The sequence below is a fragment of the Corythoichthys intestinalis genome, chromosome 20 (assembly GCF_030265065.1).
Source record: "Corythoichthys intestinalis isolate RoL2023-P3 chromosome 20, ASM3026506v1, whole genome shotgun sequence".
In the NCBI taxonomy this organism is placed as follows: domain Eukaryota; kingdom Metazoa; phylum Chordata; class Actinopteri; order Syngnathiformes; family Syngnathidae; genus Corythoichthys; species Corythoichthys intestinalis.
In genome coordinates, this window is record NC_080414.1 from 19446809 (window position 1) to 19453147 (window position 6339).

The window sequence follows — 6339 nt, forward strand, 5'->3', positions numbered from 1 at the left end:
GTCAATGGTATCAACTTACATAAGCGTCAATGGAATCCAAGTACATTGGCATCAATAGAATGAACAAACATGAAGAAATGCCTTTGGAAATGAATGGGAAGTTTGGACGTCCATGGACGTCAATGGCATCACCCCCCATAAGCGGCAATGCAATCGGGGACATTTGGGGGACACGTCCTAATGATATCTAGTCATTTTCTGTTGATTTGGGGAAAAAAAAAATTTCCCATTGAAAATGAATGGGAAAAATTTTGGACGTCCATGGACGTCAATGGTATCAACTTACATAAGCGTCAATGGAATCCAAGTACATTGGCATCAATAGAATGAACAAACATGAAGAAATGCCATTGGAAATTAATGGGAAGTTTGGACGTCCGTGGACGTCAATGGCATCACCCTCCATAAGCAGCAATGCAATCGGGCACATTTTGGGGGAAACGTCCTATTGATATCTAGTCATTTTCTGTTGATTTGGGGGAAAAAAAAAATTTCCCATTGAAAATGAATGGGAAAAATTTTGGACGTCCATGGACGTCAATGGTGTCAACTTACTTAAGCGTCAATGGAATCCAAGTACATTGGCATCAAAAGAATGAACAAACATGAAGAAATGCCATTGGAAATGAATGGGAAGTTTGGACGTCCCTGGACGTCAATGGCATCACCCTCCATAAGCAGCAATGCAATCGGGGACATTTGGGGGACACGTCCTATTGATATCTAGTCATTTTCTGTTGATATGGGGAAAAAAAATAATTTCCCATTGAAAATGAATGGGAAAAATTTTGGACGTCCATGGACGTCAATGGCAGCACCCTCCATAAGCGTCAATGGAGTTGGGGACGTTTGGGATATACGTCCTATTGATATCTGGTCATTTTCTGTTGATTTGGAGAAATTTAGTTTTTTCCCCATTGAAAATGAATGGGAAAATTTTTGGACGTCCATGGAAGTCAATGGTGGCACCCTTCATAAGCGTCAATGGAATTGGGGAAGTTTGGGGGACACGTCCTATTGATATCTGGTCATTTTCTGTTGATTTGGGGAAATTTTGTTTTTTCCCCATTGAAAATGAATGGGAAAAATTTTGGACGTCCATGGCCGTCAATGGCATCGACATCCATATAGTCAATTGAATCCAAGTACATTGGCATCAGTAGATTCGACATGCATGGCCGTCAATGGCATCAATGCAATGTAAATTCCATTGGAAATCCCATTGGAAGTGAATGGGAACTTTTCCCATTCGAAATGAATGGGATAGTTTTTGGCAAATTTCCGAGGAAGCGTAATTTTTTTCCAAATTCTGTATACAACTTTTATGCCCCTCACCGTCCCGGAATTTTTGATGGCCAAATTATGTGATTTGGTCAAAAATTGTAGGACTAGATACATTTTGAAAGTTTTTTTTTTTTCACGGAAAATTGCCGTTTACGGACGAACGGAAAAATTTTCGGGGCCATTTGTAAAGTTTCCTGTGTCACGCTAAAATTCCGGTCGTGCCGATACTTGAACGGTGCCGATCGGTCTAACGGTTCGGGCTGTGAAGCGCGCGTTTTTTTTCCATTCAAAATGAATAGGAAAGTTTTTGGCAAATTTCCGGGGAACCGTAAATTTTTGCCAAATTCTGTATACAACTTTTATGCCCCTCACCGTCCCGGAATTTTTGATGCCCAAATTATGTGATTTGGTCAAAAATTGTAGGACTAGATACATTTTGAAACTTTTTTTGTTTTTCGGAAAATTGCCGTTTACGGGCGAACGGAAAATTTTTCGTGGCGGTTTGAAAAATTCCCATCGTCACGCGAAAATTCCGGTCGTGCCGATACTTGAACTGTGCCGATCGGTGCTACGGTTTGGGCTGTGCGTTGGCTCAAAAAAACGCGGAGAATAAGATGAATAACTAGAAACTGCAATTTCGGGAGAAATTACACACCTTGGTCTTTCCTCTGTGGAGATACAAATCTTAGCCCCACTCAGGTCTATCAATAGAATGGACCATAATGCCAGTCATTGGCACTAAACAAAGTTAAAGCCATTAGAAAAGATTGGGAGAATTGGACGTCCATGTCCGTCAATGGCAGCACCCTCCATAAGCGGCAATGCAATCGGGGACATTTGGGGGACACCTCCTAATAATATCTAGTCATTTTCTGTTGATTTGGGAAAAAAAAAAAATGCCATTGAAAATGAATGGGAAAAATTTTGGACGTCCATGGACGTCAATGGTATCAACTTACATAAGCGTCAATGGAATCCAAGTACATTGGCATCAATAAAATGAACAAACATGAAGAAATGCCATTGGAAATGAATGGGAAGTTTGGACGTCCATGAACGTCAATGGCATCACCCTCCATAAGCGGCAATGCAATCGGGGACATTTGGGGGACACGTCCTAATGATATCTAGTCATTTTCTGTTGATTTGGGAAAAAAAAAAAAAATTCCCATTGAAAATGAATGGGAAAAATTTTGGACGTCCATGGACGTCAATGGTATCAACTTACATAACCGTCAATGGAATCCAAGTACATTGGCATCAATAGAATGAACAAACATGAAGAAATGCCATTGGAAAAGAATGGGAAGTTTGGACGTCCATGGACGTCAATGGCATCACCCTCCATAAGCGGTAATGCAATCGGGGACATTTGGGGCACAGGTCCTAATGATATCTAGTCATTTTCTGTTGATTTGGGGAAAAAAAAAAATTTCCCATTGAAAATGAATGGGTAAAATTTTGGACGTCCATGGACGTCAATGGCAGCACCCCCCATAAGCGTCAATGGAATTGGGGACGTTTGGGATATACGTCCTATTGATATCTGGTCATTTTCTGTTGATTTGGAGAAATTTAGTTTTTTCCCCATTGAAAATGAATGGGAAAAATTTTGGACGTCCATGTAAGTCAATGGCGGCACCCTTCATAAGCGTCAATGGAATTGGGGAAGTTTGGGGGACACGTCCTATTGATATCTGGTCATTTTCTGTTGATTTGGGGTAATTTTGTTTTTTCCCCATTGAAAATGAATGGGAAAAATTTTGGACGTCCATGGCAGTCAATGGCATCGACATCTATATAGTCAATTGAATCCAAGTACATTGGCATCAGTAGATTCGACATGCATGGCTGTCAATGGCATCAATGCAATGTAAATTCCGTTGGAAATCCCATTGGAAGTGAATGGGAACTTTTCCCATTCGAAATGAATGGGATAGTTTTTGGCAAATTTCCGAGGAAGCGTAATTTTTTTCCAAATTCTGTATACAACTTTTATGCCCCTCACCGTCCCGGAATTTTTGATGCCCAAATTATGTGATTTGGTCAAAAATTGTAGGACTAGATACATTTTGAAACTTTTTTTTTTTTCACGGAAAATTGCCGTTTACGGACGAACGGAAAATTTTTCGGGGCCATTTGTAAAGTTTCCTGTGTCACGCGAAAATTCCGGTCGTGCCGATACTTGAACGGTGCCGATCGGTCTAACGGTTCGGGCTGTGAAGCGCGCGTTTTTTTTCCATTCAAAATGAATAGGAAAGTTTTTGGCAAATTTCCGGGGAACCGTAAATTTTTGCCAAATTCTGTATACAACTTTTATGCCCCTCACCGTCCCGGAATTTTTGATGCCCAAATTATGTGATTTGGTCAAAAATTGTAGGACTAGATACATTTTGAAACTTTTTTTATTTTTCGGAAAATTGCCGTTTACGGGCGAACGGAAAATTTTTCGTGGCGGTTTGAAAAATTCCCATCGTCACGCGAAAATTCCGGTCGTGCCGATACTTGAACTGTGCCGATCGGTGCTACGGTTTGGGCTGTGCGTTGGCTCAAAAAAACGCGGAGAATAAGATGAATAAATAATAAGTACAATAAAGTTGCACAATAACAATACCTTGTTCTTTCTTTCAGAAAGACCAAGGTAATAACTAGAAACTGCAATTTCGGGAGAAATTACACACCTTGGTCTTTCCTCTGTGGAGATACAGATCTTAGCCCCACTCAGGTCTATCAATAGAATGGACCATAATGCCAGTCAATGGCACTAAACAAAGTAAAAGCCATGAGAAAAGATTGGGAGAATTGGACGTCCATGTCCGTCAATGGCAGCACCCTCCATAATTGTTAATGGAATCGGGGAAGTTTGGGGGACACGTTCTATTGATATCTAGTCATTTTCTGTTGATTTGGGGAAAAAAAAAAAATTTCCCATTGAAAATGAATGGGAAAAATTTTGGACGTCCATGGACGTCAATGGTATCAACTTACATAAGCGTCAATGGAATCCAAGTACATTGGCATCAATAAAATGAACAAACATGAAGAAATGCCATTGGAAATGAATGGGAAGTTTGGACGTCCATGAACGTCAATGGCATCACCCTCCATAAGCGGCAATGCAATCGGGGACATTTGGGGGACACGTCCTAATGATATCTAGTCATTTTCTGTTGATTTGGGAAAAAAAAAAAAATCCCATTGAAAATGAATGGGAAAAATTTTGGACGTCCATGGACGTCAATGGTATCAACTTACATAAGCGTCAATGGAATCCAAGTACATTGGCATCAATAGAATGAACAAACATGAAGAAATGCCTTTGGAAATGAATGGGAAGTTTGGACGTCCATGGACGTCAATGGCATCACCCCCCATAAGCGGCAATGCAATCGGGGACATTTGGGGGACACGTCCTAATGATATCTAGTCATTTTCTGTTGATTTGGGGAAAAAAAAAAATTTCCCATTGAAAATGAATGGGAAAAATTTTGGACGTCCATGGACGTCAATGGTATCAACTTACATAAGCGTCAATGGAATCCAAGTACATTGGCATCAATAGAATGAACAAACATGAAGAAATGCCATTGGAAATGAATGGGAAGTTTGGACGTCCCTGGACGTCAATGGCATCACCCTCCATAAGCAGCAATGCAATCGGGGACATTTGGGGGACAGGTCCTATTGATATCTAGTCATTTTCTGTTGATTTGGGGAAAAAAAAAAATTTCCCATTGAAAATGAATGGGTAAAATTTTGGACGTCCATGGACGTCAATGGCAGCACCCCCCATAAGCGTCAATGGAATTGGGGACGTTTGGGATATACGTCCTATTGATATCTGGTCATTTTCTGTTGATTTGGAGAAATGTAGTTTTTTCCCCATTGAAAATGAATGGGAAAAATTTTGGACGTCCATGGAAGTCAATGGCGGCACCCTTCATAAGCGTCAATGGAATTGGGGAAGTTTGGGGGACACGTCCTATTGATATCTGGTCATTTTCTGTTGATTTGGGGAAATTTTGTTTTTTCCCCATTGAAAATGAATGGGAAAAATTTTGGACGTCCATGGCCGTCAATGGCATCGACATTCATATAGTCAATTGAATCCAAGTACATTGGCATCAGTAGATTCGACATGCATGGCCGTCAATGGCATCAATGCAATGTAAATTCCATTGGAAATCCCATTGGAAGTGAATGGGACTTTTCCCATTCGAAATGAATGGGATAGTTTTTGGCAAATTTCCGAGGAAGCGTAATTTTTTTCCAAATTCTGTATACAACTTTTATGCCCCTCACCGTCCCGGAATTTTTGATGCCCAAATTATGTGATTTGGTCAAAAATTGTAGGACTAGATACATTTTGAAACTTTTTTTTTTTTCACGGAAAATTGCCGTTTACGGACGAACGGAAAAATTTTCGGGGCCATTTGTAAAGTTTCCTGTGTCACGCGAAAATTCCGGTCGTGCCGATACTTGAACGGTGCCGATCGGTCTAACGGTTCGGGCTGTGAAGCGCGCGTTTTTTTTCCATTCAAAATGAATAGGAAAGTTTTTGGCAAATTTCCGGGGAACCGTAAATTTTTGCCAAATTCTGTATACAACTTTTATGCCCCTCACCGTCCCGGAATTTTTGATGCCCAAATTATGTGATTTGGTCAAAAATTGTAGGACTAGATACATTTTGAAACTTTTTTTGTTTTTCGGAAAATTGCCGTTTACGGGCGAACGGAAAATTTTTCGTGGCGGTTTGAAAAATTCCCATCGTCACGCGAAAATTCCGGTCGTGCCGATACTTGAACTGTGCCGATCGGTGCTACGGTTTGGGCTGTGCGTTGGCTCAAAAAAACGCGGAGAATAAGATGAATAAATAATAAGTACAATAAAGTTGCACAATAACAATACCTTGTTCTTTCTTTCAGAAAGACCAAGGTAATAAGTACAATAAAGTTGTAGAATATCATTACCTTGTTCTTTCCTTTGGAAAGACCAAGGTAATAAGTACAATAAAGTTGCACAATAACAATACCTTGTTCTTTCTTTCAGAAAGAC